Raw genomic sequence first — 19,312 nt, forward strand, 5'->3', positions numbered from 1 at the left:
TTTCATATGTTTTTAGTAAAAATCTGAAGAATGTTTTTTTTTAAAAAAGGCAACAGAGATTTATAAATTCACCTGTCATCCTAACAAATAAATTCATACACATTTATATCTTCCTTATTGTTTTGAAGAGACAAACAGTATTTCATAGTTGGATTACTGCAATTTACTTAACTATTATTGTTGATCTTTGCAGTAAATGGGAAAACTGAAAGTGAACAAATAGTATAATGAAGAAATATGTGAAAGGATTTCTTAACAATTTGAAAATAATGATCAACATTTTGCTATTTTTTTTTAATCTCTTTCAAATTTTTTTCTTCCTTAATGGAGTTTTTCTTAGAGCCTATGTGGTCCTTTTCTATAACCTTCCAGACCTATCTTTTACTTTTCTCTCTTTGCCTCATGATAGATTTAGGCCAATGGATTACTTTCTTGGAGTACAGTATGCTTTTAAAAATATAATAATGAGCCCTGGCCGGTTTGCTCAGTTGGTTAAGTGCATCGTCCTGATACAACAAGGTAGTGGGTTTGATCCGTGGTCAGGGCACACATGGAAAGCAACCAAAAAATGCACGACTAAGAGAAACAACAAATGTTTCCCTTCTCCCTCCACTCCTTCTCCCTTCCTCTCTCTGTCTCTCTAAAAATCAATAAAAAAAATTAAGTCTTGGCCAGACAGCTCTGTTGGCTGGAGCGTCATCCTGGAGCATGGAGGCTGCCAGTTCCATACCCTGGTGGGGCACATATAGGAGCAGCTTGATGTTCCTAACGCTCTCTCTGACTCTCTCAAAATAAATAAATAATAAATAAATAAATTATATATAATAAAATCTTCATTTGATACAATAAAGGAAGAATTACAGTTCTGCTGCAGACTTCATTTCATTGTGTCTGTTTCTTCAAATGTAAAATGTGAATGTCACTGTCTATGTCACTGGACTATTGTAAGGATTAAGCAAGTCATTACATAAGAAAATCCATATATAACATTTCAAAGTGCTTTATAAATATCGGCTATTATTAATATCTGTATTTTTGGAAAAAAAATGAGAGATTAGTAGAGAAAGTGTCCAAGGGTTCCTTCCACAAACATTAAATGATGGAGAACACAGAACTAAGCCATGAACTTTGGGCTCTAGTACTGTGCTGCCCTCTTCTACTAGAACTGCCTCTTCTTAAAACTGGAAGACTTTTTGTTTAGTAAAGAAAACTGAACGCCTATCAAAAGGCAGGGGAGGTACGATTTGGGTTCTTTTTTGGCTCTCTTTAAATACCACCGGGGTGCATTGACATATCCAATCTACTATACTTACAGCTCTTCTCATTTCTGATTGGTGTTCTCAAGTGTAAATGCTCATATTTCCTTGACTGGGAGGCCTGTACTAAGGTTACTAGGAACATTAACAAAGCATGTGAGCTGAACTGCCTTCCCATAAAGACACAGGTGGGTGTACTAGGAGCTTATTATCCAAGACAGAGGGATAGATGCAGATTTACGCACAGTACACACTCATAGTAGAAGACAAAATAACATCCTTCATATGCAGAGAGTTGTAAACTTTAGAACAAGAAAAAATCCACATGAGGTTTGAGGGGAACATTAAATGCATATTAGCAATGTAGACTAGGAAAGTATCTAAGAAAATTCCATGTCAAGACAAGAAAAGAAAGATTGGAAAATTATTTATTTTATTTTTTGATATTCAAAGGCTTCTATACGCTCTCAATAGACAGATGGGCAAAGGATCCCAACAGACCACTCAAATACTCATAACTTATCAACTAATATGGACAAACTGTCAGTCTTCTAGCCATCAAAGAAATAAAAATCAAGATAATAAAATTCTATATTTTAACTATCACATTAGCAGAGATTTCTAAAATTCATTCTGTGTTCAAGTGAGACTGTTGAAGAAGTCACCCTCGCCTGTTGTTGCAGACATGGTGGAAGACGATAAGCCTTTTGGAAAAAATATTTAATAACCTATATGTCAAACTCTAAGTGTTCATACTCTTGAATAGGAATATTTTGCATCTGAGAATGTATCCTAAATGTATAGTCCAAAGAACAGGAGAAATTCTGCACAGATAGTCATCACAGTGAGCTGTAATAATAGAACATTTAAGAGCCAAAATGGTAACTATAAGAGAATGGTTAGGCAAACAGTGGTACATTTTCATGATGGGAATATTAAGTAGCCATTAAAAATATTTATAAGAAATTTTAACAATATGGAAAGATGATTACAAGGTTCAGTTGGAGAAAAAGCCCACATACAAAGCTGAATATGCAGACTAGGTTTAGTTATGTGGAAGTCTACGTATAGGATAGATTGCAAGGCAACATATATATAGTTATTTTTTTCTTTTTTGATTTATGTTTTTCTCCATTTTAATAGTGGTGAAGAGCAAGTACTTTGGAGCCAGATTTCCTGGGTTCAAATCCTAACTAAACTACTTACCAATTGTGTAGCTTTGGCAAACTGCTCAGCATTTTGGAGTTTTAGTTTTCCAAGTTAAAATTGTAGTTAAACATAGTACCTACACCTCACTGAATCATTATAAAAATTGAATGAATATTTACATGTTATATAATATAACTTATTATAATTAATTACATAATTAATATTTATATAATACATATTTTAGTAGTTTATATAGTATGTTTGCTAAATAAGAAAAATAATAAATTTATTTCATAATAATGTAGTTCTCAAAAATAAAAAAGTTTATTAAGAGAAATAAGGACTTTTAAAAAGGCAGTAAGTCTTTCAGCAAAAACCAAATGTAGAAATGAACACAGTGGTGGATATGTGACTCATGTACAGGACCTAGGTGGAATCCTCTGGAACATTCTTGGCCCTCTGGGAGCCCAAGCTGTCTATCTCTTGCCTATGTTGGTTCCCAAGTCCTGCACTAATTAACACACATCCTGATTTCTTCACTCACAAAATGCAAGTTCAAAACAGCAACACATTTGAGTGGTTTGAAGAACCTGGATGTGCAGCTTTGTGGTTTGGAGAGTTCCTTGAACTGATCATGACTTTGAGTACCTGGTGGACAAGCACGTATAATCATGGCATACCCATCAGCAAGAAAACCTTTCCATGAACCATCATGGTTGGTTAATTAGAATGTAATGTCTCCTCACTGAGAAAAACAGACAATATTTTCTATTTATCCCTACGCTTGCTTTGCTTAAATCCATCACCCAAAAATTCCCCGATAGCATTCCTTAGTATAATATTACTCTTCCAAGAAGAGAAGGCATTTTTTGCTAAACTCCCCTCTCTCCCTAAACAGGGACATTAATCATTCAAGAGTGTCAGGTACAGTGATAGAGACTTTCACCTGCCTTTTGTGAAAACCAATTGATTCTCTCTTTCCTATCTTCTCTCATGCTTCTAAGAGAGAGCAGAAATGTCATATGGCTTCAATCTACATTTAAGTGTTGTGATATGTACGAGTATAAAAAGGTTTGTGATGCAATGAAATACAGCTGGTGATGTTAAATATTAAACCTGATACTCTGGGCTCTACTTCCCAGTTTCCCCTGTCCATCTGGATTGGAGTGAGAGGGCAGCGAGGACTGTAATTCCTGCCTGTGGGTGTCTTGGCTGACGCGAGAAATCGTCAAAACCAGAATGGCCCCACAAGCATGTTTTATCACTCTCACAGCCAACTCAGGGAAAGAAAATCTTCTTTATTAAATCCCTCCCTTCAAGAAGCTAGTTACTAGAGAAGCCAAATACACTGGTGTGGATGACTGTGGTCACTGAAATCAAAGGGCTTTAACATATCCTCTTCCCAGTGCTATTTCCATAAAACTAATGAAATTTTAAAAAAGTTCTATTAGAGTCTTGCCACACACACAAACTGGAAAAAAAAAAAAGCCTAAGTCATTTTTTTTTTCTTTTTTTGATGAATGGCTCCTGTATTCCAGCTGTTGGATTTCACACAGTGAATTTGGAAGAAACACTACCTCTCGAACCCAAAGCAAAATGAGGCAAGATGTTAACACATTTTGTGAGCATAAAACATAAGAGCGACAGCAAGGTTGGCCAATCTGTCAGTCAGTCACTGTTAGTTCTCAAGTGCTGGTCAAGGTGCTGCTGGAGCGATCAGAGAAACAGAAGATAATGCCCTGTCCTTGAGGACTGATAACGTGGTTGGAGCGAGAACACATCCATTTATAATAGCATAAGAATGCACTTATGAATTTATGCTGGCAATAAATGTTAGTTGTCCCATTTAGTTATAAAAATCACCCCACCCTCATTTTAGAGGTTATTTTACCTCCACGAATGGAGGGGATGGGTGTGGGAAGGAACTTGCAGATAAACTGATTCTACCCAAGCTGCAGCTTTTAAAGATCAAGGATAAGCATTCGTTCTCTTGTACATTTTGGGAAGCTTTATTTTTTCTTCTAAAAACCAACTTGTTTTTCTAACTATAAAAATGTTTGGAATTAATTATATCAATGAGAAAGTGTAGAATAGTACCAACAAAGAAAGGAAAAATTATCTTTTATTTCTACAATTCAGACATAGCCAGATATATACACACAAAACTGGAATGTTATACATATTGTTTTGTACCTTGTTTTCTGCCCTAATATTATGTATGAGCTTCACATATTATTAAAATTCATTCTTTTCTTGGCCAAGTAGCTCAATTGGTTGGAGCATTATCCTGATACACCAGGTTTACAGGTTCAAGCCCCAGTCAGGGCAATACAGGAATCAACCAATGAATGCATAAATGGGTGGAACAACAAATTGGTTTCTCTCTCTCTCTCTCAAATCAAGAAATTGAAATAAAATAAAATTCATTCTTAAAATCCTCTTCTCTTTACTTTGTCACAGGGAGTCACTGATGTCTCTAGGATGACAGGTTCAAGTGGAAATTCATGGTCAGTCCTTCTACTAATGATGATAAAACAACCCCATGAATCTGGGTGTGAATTCCCCTCCCAAAGTAGAAGGGGAGTAGGAGAAGTTAGAACAGGAAGCAATTGTATGACTAACTATGGCAGCGGAAGGGTATTATCCAGGGCAGCATCGTCCAACAGAACTTTCTGCGATGATGGAAATGATCTACATCTCTCTGTCCAATACAGTAGCTGCAAGTGGTGACTGCGTACTGGAGATGTGGCTAGTATGACTGAAGAATTAACATTTAAATTTTATTTAATTTTAATTAATTCAAACTTAAATAGCCACATGTGGTTCCTGGCTACTGTATTGGACAGCACAGATCTGGGGCAATCTGCATTCCCAGAGTCAGCAGACTTTGTTTCAGATTAAATTCCTGAAGGAAAAACACATAACCCACTATTAGTTCAAATAAAAGCCAGATAATGATTCTTAGACTCCTGACCTTCAAGATAGAAAGTATATTAGACAACTGTATTTTTATTTTTCTTAAAAATTCACCACTCCAATCTTTATGGCAGGAACTGTAGTAAAAACATATCAATAATAAATAATGGTTGCCTACCTCCCAACTCTCAAAGAGGCTGATGAGCATGTTTAACTAAAGGTCCAGGGCATTTCAGCTCTCCCACAGAAACCACTTTCACTTCGAAACAAAAGGAAATGTGTCACCCACTTTCCTGCAGACTGTGAACCAAGGTCACCATGCCTGCTGCTACGGTGAGTGGATAAGCTATGATGATAAAGTAATATCCAACACAGAGGCTCTATCCAACTTTTTCTCACGTGAATGGAAAGAAATTCGGTCAGCCTGTACCTTGTCAAGATGCTATGACGGGAGCTGTGTATTCCATGGGTTTATTTAAGTAGCAGATGTCTCTGCAAAATGAAATTCTTGGTCTTCCCTATGGTAAGGCTGGGAACCACTACCAAACTCTGAGCACCAGGAAAAGCACTGGATGGACAACATTCAGAATTGAGGCCACTCACTGCCAGAGGTAGGCATTGCCCAGACCGTGATGACCATTATACACACAGAAAGCCCATGTATGCAACAACCCCTGTGGAGACCATCAAGAAGGCTGCCCAGAACTACTTCCCCAGCCAGACAGTAGCCTGATGGGGCCAGGTAAGGTCTTTTGTGAGGGTCCTCAGAGACAATGCTAATAGCACTCGCTTCCCAAGACCCCTTGATATCTTCAGATGGGAAAACCCTTCAATTCCCGTGTGACCAGAGTGCATCATATTAGGGTTCCCGGCCAAACACCTTAATTTTCAGCTGCTACCCAAATCTCAGGAGTCACCTGTAACCCTTGATCTTTCAGAAGAAACACTGACTAAGATGTGAGTGTGGCTTTGCTGTTGTATTTATACAAAATGGGGGTCTTCACAGTATTGACTTCAGAAGGTAACTGCAAAGATTAAGGAGGATTAAAAGGGATGATGCATGTGAAGTGCTAAGTGTGAGCCTGGCACAGGCAGTGCTCCAGAAACATTACTGTTCAATTTTCCTTCCATTTCTTCTAATAACACGAGCATTCCAACTTCTCTGCTTTCGTTCACTCAACGGTGAAGCAGTTACTCAAGTACTGGAGACGCCATGATGAATACAACATGCTCCATGCCTTCTTGAAGTTTACATTTTAGTAAAAAAGAAAGATAAACATATAAATGAGAAACCAAGGAACATAATGTCATAGTCTATACAGCAATAAAAGAACATTTTTTCAAAGGGATACCTAGAGATGCAACTTTTTTTTTTCCAGAATGCATTCAAGGTAGGAAGAGAAAAAAGCAACAAATGAGAAAGAAGTTTTGGTGCTCTGAAAACTTTTAAAGAAGAAATTAGCTGTGTGGTCCCCTTGTCTGCCCCTGCCTTGTGACTGGAGGTATAATTAGGGGCCATCTCACAGTTCTGTCAAGGACCATCCTGGCTGGGTGATGCTGATGAAGCCATCCCTGGCAGCAGGTGTCAGTGGCTGAGGAAGGGCTGGCAGTATCTCAACTTCTTGGGGGTACAGTTGTTTTCTAGCCAAGTGGAAGGAAGGATGTATATTTATGAGCTTTATGACACCATTTTTTAGCAGAGACTGTAATTTTCTGGGTTACTTGGGGATGTGTAGAGCTTTTGGCCTCAGCCACACGATTGTTGCATGTGCAGGGGCATGGATAAGCCCGAGTGATGGACAGAAGGGCTCAAATCAGAGAGCTCAGGGTCAGGAATATTTAAGAAGACATGTGACCCTACTCCCCTTGGCTCACTAATTTCTTCTTGAATACTCGCTGGCTCTTTGTGGATTCCCCCCTATTCTCTGGAGGCCCTTGAGTCACCCCCTTTGAAAACCTTCTGAAATCCATGTCATAAGCCAATGAGCCGAAAGAGGAAAACATAGGTCAATTTGTTGGTAAAGCTCCTAAAGGCCCTAAGCATAGCGTCTTTGGAGTTTTATCTTTTTAGTGTGATTTTATGCATTCAAATTTTACTTAGAGAAAGCCCCAGAGAATTACACACTTCCTACTCACAGACCTTAGTATTAGAAAACTCTTAAGATCCCTTCTTAGGTAGCCATCTGACATTTCTGTCTTGTATGTAAGTGACTAAAATAAATGTTCTCATTTCACAGCAAAGAATTGGAAGCAGAGGAACTTTTAAGTCCTTCGCTGTTATAACCAATACTTTTGTTTATATGATATCATGCATATAAAAGTGGAATATATCATGCATATAAAAGTGGAATACTTCAAAATATCCAGATATTTAAAATGATTCATGGATCGAGACTTTATCTGAACACAAATGGGCAGCAGAACTAAAACAGCCGTCACATAATTTCCTACTAAGTCCAGAGCTCTCTCATTTGCAGTCCCCTTGCTTTGGCATTTTCATGGAACATTTTGGTTAGTGTTATGCCAACCACTTAGAGAATTCTGTCAGAAGGAAAAAAAATAATACTTATTTTCTCTGGAAAGAGATTGTGTTTTACATAGAAAATCATCTTTACAACTTTTGAGTTATGTGTTATTGTCCCCAATTTATAGACAAAGAAACAGAGAAGTTAAAATAACTTATCCAAATCCTCATAGCTACCAAGGTTCGGAACGAGGACCTGAATCCTGGACTGTGTAGTGACAGAGTTCACATAGACTACTAGTGCTTCAGCTCATGGACCAAATCAACAGAATTAAAACCTCACGCTTGTGTTGAGGCTCTTCACTGCCAGACTGCAGGCGGAGTGTTCCAGGTCAGATCAACATTTCATAAAGTACAGACATTTTCATTAGAGGAAAAAAAAACCCCACTGAATTAATTAATTAAATTAATGAAATCCCCTAATCACTGAAAAATTCTAAAACCCCTCAAGAATAGAAACAGACATTTGGGAAATTTCTTTTGGCCAATTTTCTGATTTTATTACTCTTTTATTTCTATCCTTTGCATGAACAACTTGGATCTAGGTTTGAATTCTAAGTGACCCATTAACCAACTCTGTGTCCTTCTTGAGCCTCATTTTCTTTTAAAATCTCTATTGTATATGGTAAGAAAAACATTACATATGAGAATGTTTATGAAGGCATCTATCTAGTGCACACCCTGGCATGTAGTAGGCCCTTAGTAAATTGCAGAAATTATTATTAACATGAAAAGCTTGGAAGTATTTATAGATTCTGCACAAGCCATTCTTAAGCAATTTTTCTCTCTCATAACCCAGCACCCTTAAGTATAAAATGATACTACTCTTAAAAGCGAAATCATCACAATTTGATTGCCATTTTTAAAAATCTTGGCTCCTGGTCTTGGCCATCAATATCATCTAGGTCTTATCTAGCTAGAACTCGGCAGCCTCCTCCTTGGAAGTGATGGAGAAACTGACTCTTCATTTTAATGGAGTCTATAAATGGGGAAGCTGCAGGAACAGCTCACAGACTGTGTAAAGAAGACAGATTTTTTTTTCAGGCTGAGAATTGAACCAGCTTGCAAAGCACTCAAGCTATTTACAACTGGCATTTAAGCAACTACCATACTGAGAAAGAGGAAAATAATGAAAATAATAACCCTTAAAATTCCATTTGGGCACATTCCAACTGAAGGCACCACATGGAGGTCGATCAAATGCTACCTTGGGAGCAAGTGCCTGGCTCCCTTCCCTTCCCCCAGTCAAATGGGTGGCAGTGTGAGGGCTTCTAGTTAGAAAAGTCCACTTGATTGTAACAAGTGGGGCCATTTCCACCCACTGCTTCTGCTGCCAGCTCGTAGGCCATGGCGAGATGCCGTCTGAACGCTCTGGGTGCTCTGCTCCTCCTGCGCCCCTCACAGAACCTCCCCGGGTCTGCAGCAGGCTGCTAACAGGATTTATCACTGTGAGCCACATTCTCACCCCTGGAGCTGTGGCTTGTTTCTAGGGGGTGGGGTAAGGGAAGAGGGAGAGGGTCTGCTACTGATATCTGCAAAGGTTCACCTAAGCAGGTAGGTGCGAGCAGGCAGAGCGGGTCGCTGAAATGCAGCATAAGGAAAACGGAAAAAGCAGAGAAGAAAGGCATGTGTAAAAACAGTCTTGGTTAAAAGATGTAATTGAGTTTCATTTAAATATCCCCAACCCACCAAAAACTCTAATGCGTGGTGGCCTATGGCTTCCAAATTCTCAAAATGATAAGCTGCCAAAGTAAACTAATTGCAATGTGTCTTGGTAATTGCCACGTGCGGATCTACACAGTTATAGTAAAATGCTTTAGTGAATCCTGACTGTGATAATGCATATTTGGGAATTACATAAAATAGAGGCTCTTAAAACCAGAAGATCTGAGGAGTCCGAGATAGATTTGAAAGCCAGCTTTGCCCCTTACTGGCTGTTTGGCCCTGGGGAAACCAGAGCCTTTCTGAGTCTATGAACCCCTATTTATAAAAGGAGATAATATTCGCAATCCTCAAAGTAGGAAGAGGAAAAAACATAGGGAACAAATGGAAGGGGACTGATTGCCCAGTACCCACCCGCCATCACCTGCTCACTACTCCCTGTGCCTCATAAATCCTAGACACATGTAATGTCTGGCATGGAAGGTGGACGATTTGAACATTGTGTCTGATGGCTATGCGAAGTGAACACTTTTGTCATAGTCAATGCTGATAAGAATGAGTTGGGAATTTTCCGTGAGCAGGAGCCACTCTGTGCTATTATATATTCCTTCTGGGTGACTTCAAAGATCAAATGAAATAATAAGTGTAAAAATATTTTACAAACAGTAAAACTTACTGAAAATTATAGCTCCTACTATCTCATTATAAGCCTGGTGTTACTCATCATCCTACCTTCTCTGAGTACAAAGGTAAATATGCCCATGATTGTGTTGAGCTCTGCTCTATAAGGTTCAAAAGCAAAAAGAAAAATTAAAAAGCTCACAAACAATCCTTTGACTCATGGCTACTTGAGCCTAAAGCAGAATAAAGGAAGCATGGTAAAGAATGGAGATTTAATTCTGTTGGTCCTTGTCCTACCGAGCGAACTTTGCTGTAAGAAAGGTTTTGCAGAGAAAAGGATTCCAGACAGAGATTTAAAGGAATGTTAAAAAAGAAATGCTGCAGCTGCTCCTGAGCTGTAGAAAAGCCATTTTAGTCCTCTACAGCTTTTAGGTTGTACTGCATTTATAGAACTTTCCCAGGACCTATAGGAAGAAGAAAGCTAGAAGGTATTTACTTCCTTACTCATGGGCCAATAGCTTCTTTTGGATCGTCTCTGATTGGGAAACCATGGTGAGAGTGCACTGAGTCCTACATTTAGGGTTTAGGCCAGTGATTCTTGCCGTGGACGTCACAGCATCAACTCCACCTTGGCTCTATGGTAGACTCAGCAAATCAGAATGTGTGGGTAAAGTGCCTGGAAATTCTTGTTTCACAAAGTGCTCCTTATATGAAAGATTAAGAGGCTCTAAGAACATCTTCAGATGATTTTCAATCAACTGAAAGTTTTCTAAATAAAATCTCGATAGAAAAAAACCAGAAGAGCATTGATTTCATTTGAAATGGGGGAGGAAATCTCTTTTGATGGGCATCTCTTCCCCCTTGGCTGGTCCCCAGGTCATTTTGCTAACCATGGGACTCTTGGGGATAAAGTTTTGATGAACTATGACAAAGTGACCTTGAATTACATTCTCAGCAGAAATGGATCAAGATGACTTTACTCACCTCCACACTGACTCTCTTATAAGTAAGTTCTTGGTCAAGGTAAAATCATGGGGACTCTTTTGAGTGACACAGAAGTACTGGTTTTACTTTGACCCCCATGCTGATCCTATGGCCTAGATTTCTGATGTCTAGCTGTAACCAACCAAACTCCCACATTATTGCCACTTCACTAACTAGATTTCTTGCTTCTCTAAATCCAAGTCAGTGGTTATACAATTTTCCAGCACCCTAATCTCCCAAAGAATGGACCTCAATAGGATGATTATTTCTCCCACTAAACATCTGCCTTATAGCTTAAGTATCTGTTACATACTGCTATGCCTCACTAAAATATATTATCTAGAATATTATATTGAGTTGAAACTTGGCTTGAAGTAAATAAGTACAGAAATCTACATAAATGGTTTTGAGATACCAGAGTGGGCACTGCATTGGTGAAACCTAAAGAATGTCACTGAATCACAGGATCCCTATCACCTCCTTCAATCTGGCTTCCAGGAAACTTGCCTTTTAATCCTGTTAACTTTGTGGACACTGACTACTAACCTAGATAACCCAATTTATGACCTCTGTTTCTGCTATACCTCACCAGCTAGACAGACTTCCTCCAACTGTCACATGGGAGTTATGCTCTGGTGGGTGTGTCTAGATTATGGGGTTCTTGATTGCTTTCTCATATATGCCTCTCATATGTGCCTCAGTGGCTCCTTGCTCAAGCCAGCGACCATCGGGTCATGTCTATGATCCCATGCTCAAGCCGATGACCCTATGGTCAAGCTGGTGACCCTGTGCTCAAGCCAGCAACCCCCACACTCAAGCTGATGAGCCCACACTCAAGTCAGTGACCTTGGGTTTTGAACCTGGGACCTCAGCATCCAAGGCTGTCACCCTATCCACTGTACCACCACCTGGTCAGGCAAGAATTCTTCCTTTCTTGCTCAATCTCATTCCACTGCATGCCAAACTCTTGATTTTTAGGTTTATATTATGCATATCAAAATGTGCTAAGGTGCTTGCTACAGGAAATAAATAGAGCAAACTATTCCCTGCCTACATGGACTAAGAGGAGTATTGTCTGTTGAGTTCAAAGGCTTAGCTTGCCAAGAATTACCCCTTACATATAAGCTTAGGATCAGTAGGGGTTTTTGTCTGTTTACTCTACTGAATAGAGTTAGCATCCAAAACAGGACCTGGCACATAACAGGAGCTGAATATTTGAGAATGAATAAATGAATGAGTGAATGACACCCACAGCTAAAGGCTCTGGTGAAAATACTGAAGGTGAAAGGACCACAACCAAGCTCAAAGATTCTAATCTATGAACCTTATACACAATAGTGCATCAGAGTTTCAGAAAAATAAAGTGACTTCTCTTTCTACCACTGATTTTAATGGAAGAAGAAACAAAGATGATGAAAACATAACTGGCCTGTCCAGTTGACATGGGGTTTCTGTTGCTTCAAGCCACCTTATCTGTTGGATGTCAGAGAGGACACTGAGCCTGAAGACAAAAAAGGGTGAGCAGGAGACTGAAGCAACTCATTTCATCTACAGAATACCTTTTGCTCTTTCAGGAAACCATACCAAGATCAGGGAACTTAATCCATTACTCTGAGTTTCATCTTTAAATGGGGCAGAAATATGATAATTTATCCAACAAATATTGTACTATGAATTTCTTTATAGTTACCAAAAACTGTTAAAAATTTTCCCCCAAGAGTATTTTATAAAATGTATATCATAATATAAGTTTGGGTACTGACCTCATGGTATTGATAAAAAATCAGCATCAGCCTAGATGCAGGATGTAAAAGACCTTGGGTAAATACCTGGCTGATTCAGATCTCCTGAGTCATTCTGCCATAATGATGAGGAAATTCAAGAACTTGAAATAAAGGTTTTACTTTGGGATGTGAGATGAGATTGGGTGTGGTGGAGAAATGAGGGAGAGGAGAGGCTGGCTGTCACACTTAAATGATCGAGAAAAATGCCTGCATGTTTTTACTTCAATAGACTCACATCTTAAAAGGGTTAGTTCTCAAAGACCTTATAAAACAATTAAATGGAAAGTTTAGTCACAACAATCTGGTCAGACACGGAAAAATCCTGTGATCAGAAAGAATACTCACAATTGTAAGCAAACGAACTAGAAATTCTAAGAGAACTGGGATTGTTCAGCAACATAGTCTGAACCAAGATGATCTGAATGGGCTCAGATCAAGCCAGGTCTAGTGTGTTATTGTTGTTCTGTTTTGTCAACACAGTGGCCTTGTTACTAGTAACCCAGACGTTCCTGATGTGTGGGGTATTTTTCCCTTTATTTTAAGGAACCTCCATCCCTAGCTATTCACATTTCTTTTTCTTCTGTACTATCAATCACTTACATTTATAAGAAAAATTCCAACTAAAAATACAAAAATTATAAGACACAGATTGGCCTTACTATATTCATCCTTGACCAGTTCAACTAAGCAGTCCCTAAAATAAAGTTATAAAAAAATATTTAACTTGATTTTAAGAGTTGAATTCACCAGAGTCTAAATACCATGAGTTTCCAATATAAGACAGAACATTTTCTTCTGGAAGAAATGTCATTACTTCCCCCCTAAAATAAAAAAGCTCTAAATCTGTAATGATGTTGTTTTTTAATTTATTTATTATATATTTATATTTCTTATATTTTATATTTATATTTTATTTATTTATTAAATACTTTTGTATAGGTGCTTTAAAGTTAACTGTTATTTATATTATATTTATTATATTTTATATTTATATATATTATTATATTTTATTAAATACTTTTGTATAGGTGTTTTAAAGTTAACTGACAGAGAGGTTACAATAGTCAATAAAATATAAATTTTCAGGATATTTGTTTTCTCTTTTCTTGACTTCCAATCAAGAAAACATGTCAAGTCACACATGGCCTAACTTGAATGGCAGGGTTAAAAAAAAAAAAAGAAGCAAACTCCTTAACAAATAATATAAATATCCATGTAGTGGTTCCTATTACTTAATCCCTATTATAACTAAACTACCTTTAGTGCTCAATAAAAACATGAAAAGATGTTCAATCACATTATTAACCAAAGGAAAGTATCAAAACAACTTTGCTGCACAAATTGGCAGGAATTAAAATGATTGACAATATCTAGTGAGAAGGAAATGGGAACTCTAATTTACTGTTGGTGAGAGTCTGAACTGGTATTGCCTTTGGGAAGAAATATATGCCAGTACTTCTCCAATTTTAGAACATGCATACCTATTAATAGAGTGATAGCTCCTTCAGAATATTTCCTAGAGAAAGTATGCAAAGACATATATATGTGTGTGAGAGTGTTTGTGTAAATACATACATATACATATATATATATATATGTAAGGATATTTAACATGGCATTGTTAATAAAAGCAAAAAAACCTCATGCATCAATTTGGAAATGATTAAAAAGACAGCATGTTCCTGTAAGTACAGTACTATATAATATTTTTTTTAAAAGGAGTTATCTAGGCCCTGGCTAGTTAGCTCAGTAGGTTAGAGCATCACCCTGAAACAACAAGGTTGTGGGTTCGATCCATAGTCAGGCCACATATAGGAAGTGACCAATGAATGCACAACTAAGTGAAACAACTGAATGCTTCTCTCTCCTTCTCTCTCATCAAAATAAATAAATAAATAAATAAATAAATAAATAAATAAATAAATAAGTAGTTATCTATATACATTGACCTCTAAAGCAAAAGCATGTATCCTTTTTTTTTTTTTTGTATTTTTCTGAAGCTGGAAACGGGGAGAGACAGTCAGACAGACTCCCGCATGCGCCTGACCGGGATCCACCCGGCATGCCCACCAGGGGCGATGCTCTGCCCACCAGGGGGCGATGCTCTGCCCCTCCGGGGCATCGCTCTGCCGCGACCAGAGCCACTCTACCACCTGGGTCAGAGGCCAAGGAGCCATCCCCAGCACCCGGGCCATCCCTGCTCCAATGGAGCCCTGGCTGCAGGAGGGGAAGAGAGAGACAGAGAGGAAGGAGGGGGGGGTGGAGAAGCAAATGGGCGCATCTCCTATGTGCCCTGGCCGGGAATCGAACCCGGGTGCCCCGCATGCCAGGCCAACACTCCACTGCTGAGCCAACCGGCCAGGGCTGCAAAAGCATGTATCTTAATTTAAGAAAGTATAAGTTATAAAATACAGAATGTGAGGCCATTTTTATAACAGGATATGTAGGTATATTCATAGAAGTATTTGTAAGTACATACATACACATATATTTCATTTCTGTGAGCATTTGAAGAAGTCTAAAAAAATACCATCTTAATAGTAGTGAAATTGATTTGGGGCATTGAAATTGGGGTGAGCGTAAACTGGGAGATGACTTAAACTTTTTGTATTTAAATACTCTAAGCACTTAAAAAATGAACAGGTACAGTTTTCTTTTTTAACTTAAAAAGTCAAAACATAATTTTTAAGCTGTACTTAAAGAGAGTGGTAAGAGCCCGGTGACTGGTTTGTAATTAGATTTCCAGTTTTCCCCCACCCATGCATGTGCCGAGGAAACACGGCACAGGAGAGGATGAACACACACCCCTCTGGGGTAATCCCACTGGGGGCAATTAGACAGTGAGCACTTCCTTCTCAGAATGACAGTGGCAGCAGAGTCCCTGGTGACGAGCATAGACTCTGTTGTCAGGTGGTCCTGGTGTAGTTTCCAGCTGCACCATTTCAGTATGAAGAGTTTTGGGCAAGTTATTTAATGATTCAGTGATTCAGATTCCTCATCTGTATAATGGGAGTAAATAAAGTCTTCTTTACAGTGCTGTTATGAGTGAGGATTAATGAGAAATTCCACGGTAAGCATTCATCACACTGCCTGATACAGAAAAAAAAAAAGAAAAATTTTCAGTAATCTGTGTGCCAAGACACAAGATCAAGTGGTTGGTGGGAAATTTTAGCCCTGTAAGAAACCTCATCTTTAATGGTTATACACTTGACCTCAAAAGTAATTCCTAAATAATTAAAAACTCCCTCAGTACTGTATCTACAGACATAATCATAAAGGAGAATGAGGGTGGGCTTTGGGGTCAAACTGCTTAAAAACCAGCTCTGATACTCACTAGGTATGCAACTTGAGGCAAAGTGTCCAGATAACTTCTGTCTCATCTGGGAGGCTAGGGTTTATTAATATATATATATATATATATATTAGAAATTAAATTTAATGGGGTGACACTGATCAATAAGAGTACATAGGTTTCAGGAAAACATTTCTATAGCATTTGGACTGTTGATTGCATTGTGTGCCATCACCCATATTTTCCATCACCGCATATTTGTCCCTCTTTACTCCCTTACCCCTCCCACCCAGTAACCACTTCACTTTCATTTATGTCCATGAGTCTCAATTTTATATCCCACTTATGTGTGAAGTCATACAGTTCTTAGTTTTTTTGATTTACTTATTTCACTCAGTATAATATTCTCAAGGTCCATCCATGTTCTCTTAAATGGCAATATATCATCATTTTTTGTGGCTGAGTAGTATTCCTTGTATACATGTACCACACTTCCTTTATCCAGTGTTCTATCAGGGGACATTTTAGTTGTTTCCATGTCTTGGCCACTGTGAATAATGTTGCTATGAACATGGGGATGCATGTGTCTTTGCATATCAATATTAATCTTTTTGTCAATGTTTTTGTAAGGATTAGGCAACAAATAAGCTGTTAAAATAAGTGGATGCATACAGACCATAAAGTACCTGGTTGCCGTACAGTAGAAAAAGAACAACAACAATAATAATAGCTCTAGTGAACTGAGTATCTACTGTGGACGAGGCATTATTTCTCATTCTTATATCAACTCTGAAAGAGAAATACCATTAGCCCCCTATTAGATTCAGGAAACTCAGGTTCAGGGTGTTGCATGACTTGCTCATAGGGTTCCAGGCAGTTGTGCCTGACTCCAAAGTCTTTTTCTTTACTCTTTTCTACAGCTCACTGTTGCTCTTCCTGTATCACCTACGACAAGTCACAATTTTCTCTCCTGGTAATATCCTCTTCCGAGGAATATGGACCATTGGAGGATATGCCAACTAGTGGCTCTGAGAGCTTAAAATTTAAAAGTGTTTTTGGAACAAAAGAATGTGTCAAAGTACCTTTTCCACAGAGGAAATGTTGCTCAGAATTTCACTCCTGATATACTAGGTGTGCTTCAGGTATCCTCTTTTAAAATTCAGATGCTCATGAGATGGGGTACTACAGAATCAATTCCTCATCCTATTTCCTTGAGAGAAGCCTCAGATGGTTTCTAGGAACTAGATATCCAAAGAGAAAGGCATGGAAATAGGAGGAAGTGCCTAGAAAAGAGGGGCCCTGAAAATCTGACTCTAAGGCGCAACTCTCCATGGGCTGGCTCCACCAATCAGTCTAAAAAGTCATGGGCAAAAATCCTTCTTTCTCCTCCCCTTCTTTCTAGTCACTCATATTTATTCAAAACATATTTATTAAGCACTCACTATGTAAAAGTATGTGGGAGGATCCAGTCCCTGTCTGGAGGAAACTTATAATTTAGTTATGGTTAGTTGAGTCAGTCATCTTAATATCCTTACTGATATATGGGTTTAATCTCTATGTGCATGTGTGCTTGTCTGTGTAAATGCTTAACTACATGTAGATTATTTGGAGTTCAGCCATTCCCATAATCAACCATTGAAACAGCTTTTCTGATGATGATGACTATCTTATACTCCTCCCACAAAACCCAACTTGTTGAAATGCTGACTGCAACCTGCACACACACACCTAAATTTAACTTTTGTTTTATATAAGTAACACACTGTCAGAATTTATCAATACTAGTTAGGCAAAACTGTTCTTGGGGTAATTTTGTAGCAATTAAGTGTGTAAGAGTAGAATGTCCGGCCAGCATGTGGAAGTCCTGGGTTCGATTCCCAGCCAGGGCACACAGGAGATACACTCATCTTCTTCTCCACCCTTCTTCCTCTCCTTCCTCTCTATCTTCCTCTTCCCCTCCCGCAGCCAAGGCTTCATGGGACCAAAGTTGGCCTGGGCGCTGAGGATGGCTCCATGGCCTCCACCTCAGGCACTAGAATGGCTCTGGTTACAGCGGAGCAACAGCCCAGATGGGCAGAGCATCGCCCCCTAGTAGGCATGCCAGGTGGATCCTGGTAGGGCACATGTGGGAGTCTGTCTATCTGCCGCCGCCCCTCTCCCCCTCCCTTCTCATTTAGAAAAAATACAAAAAGAAAAAAAAATTTTCCCTGGATTTAATCATCAATCCCTACTACTATATAGCATTAATAACATTGTGGCTGATACCAAAATTTATTCCTGATTAGGACTGCTGATGAGAACATCAGCTGATAACATCATAATAACATGAAGCTTACTCATTGGCTCATTCCTCTTTTGAATGTGTCACAACTTTCTCAGTAAGACTATTACACTGCTGATTTACAATCCATCTCATTAGTCTTCCTGAGTTTCAAGAGGAAGTTATGACTCACGCTTAAACGGTAAGCAATACAATCTCTAGACTTATTACTTTATTATTTCACAACCTCACATATGCAGATGTGGCTGAATTTCCTGTGAGGGAGAGTATGTTTATTGTCTCTCTACAATTTGCCTTTAAAAAATAACCTTTCTACATTTAACATGATAAACTTTCAGAAATGAGATCAGCTGTGGCTATGACCCATAGGACTCTTTCTGGAAAGTACCATTGCACAATCACTGTAAGTAAACAGCCAACAACACAGGAAAAAGTTAAAATTGTACCTGCCATCCCCTTCCATTTAAGTATCAATGCTCTGAGATTTCTTCGGCTTGAGAGATGGTTTGGCTGTTTGGTAGGACAAACCATTTACAACATGTTTTGTTCTTAGAGGCCTGTTGGTGGTTGGAAACCTTTTGTTTCCAGATGCAGTCAATTTCAACTTGGCTGACAAGCTTACAGAGGTGGGAAAATGCCACCATTGTCTGGGAGCTAACAGGCCTGCTTCTTTGGGGCCTGCAGGCAGAGCATGCTTTAAATCATGAGAAAGAGAGCTTATGAACCACAGGAGCCGGGACCCACAGAGAAGGCTCCCACTTCCCACTGCTGCCGCCTTGATATCGAATGGCCCAGGCTGGGTCGGCAGCTTCCCTGGTGTTTTCCTAATGAAACTGAATGACT

At 38.8% G+C, this 19,312-nt stretch overlaps 1 protein-coding gene across 3 annotated transcripts in view; it reads right to left on the reverse strand.

Annotated features, from left to right (window-relative positions):
* The window catches only part of GLIS3 (GLIS family zinc finger 3), a 521,995-nt gene that overhangs the window by 5,484 nt on the left and 497,199 nt on the right, over nucleotides 1-19,312 (reverse strand). The gene's annotated exons all lie outside the window — the stretch shown is intronic.

Source organism: Saccopteryx leptura, chromosome 2, assembly GCF_036850995.1.
Source record: "Saccopteryx leptura isolate mSacLep1 chromosome 2, mSacLep1_pri_phased_curated, whole genome shotgun sequence".
Taxonomy (NCBI): domain Eukaryota; kingdom Metazoa; phylum Chordata; class Mammalia; order Chiroptera; family Emballonuridae; genus Saccopteryx; species Saccopteryx leptura.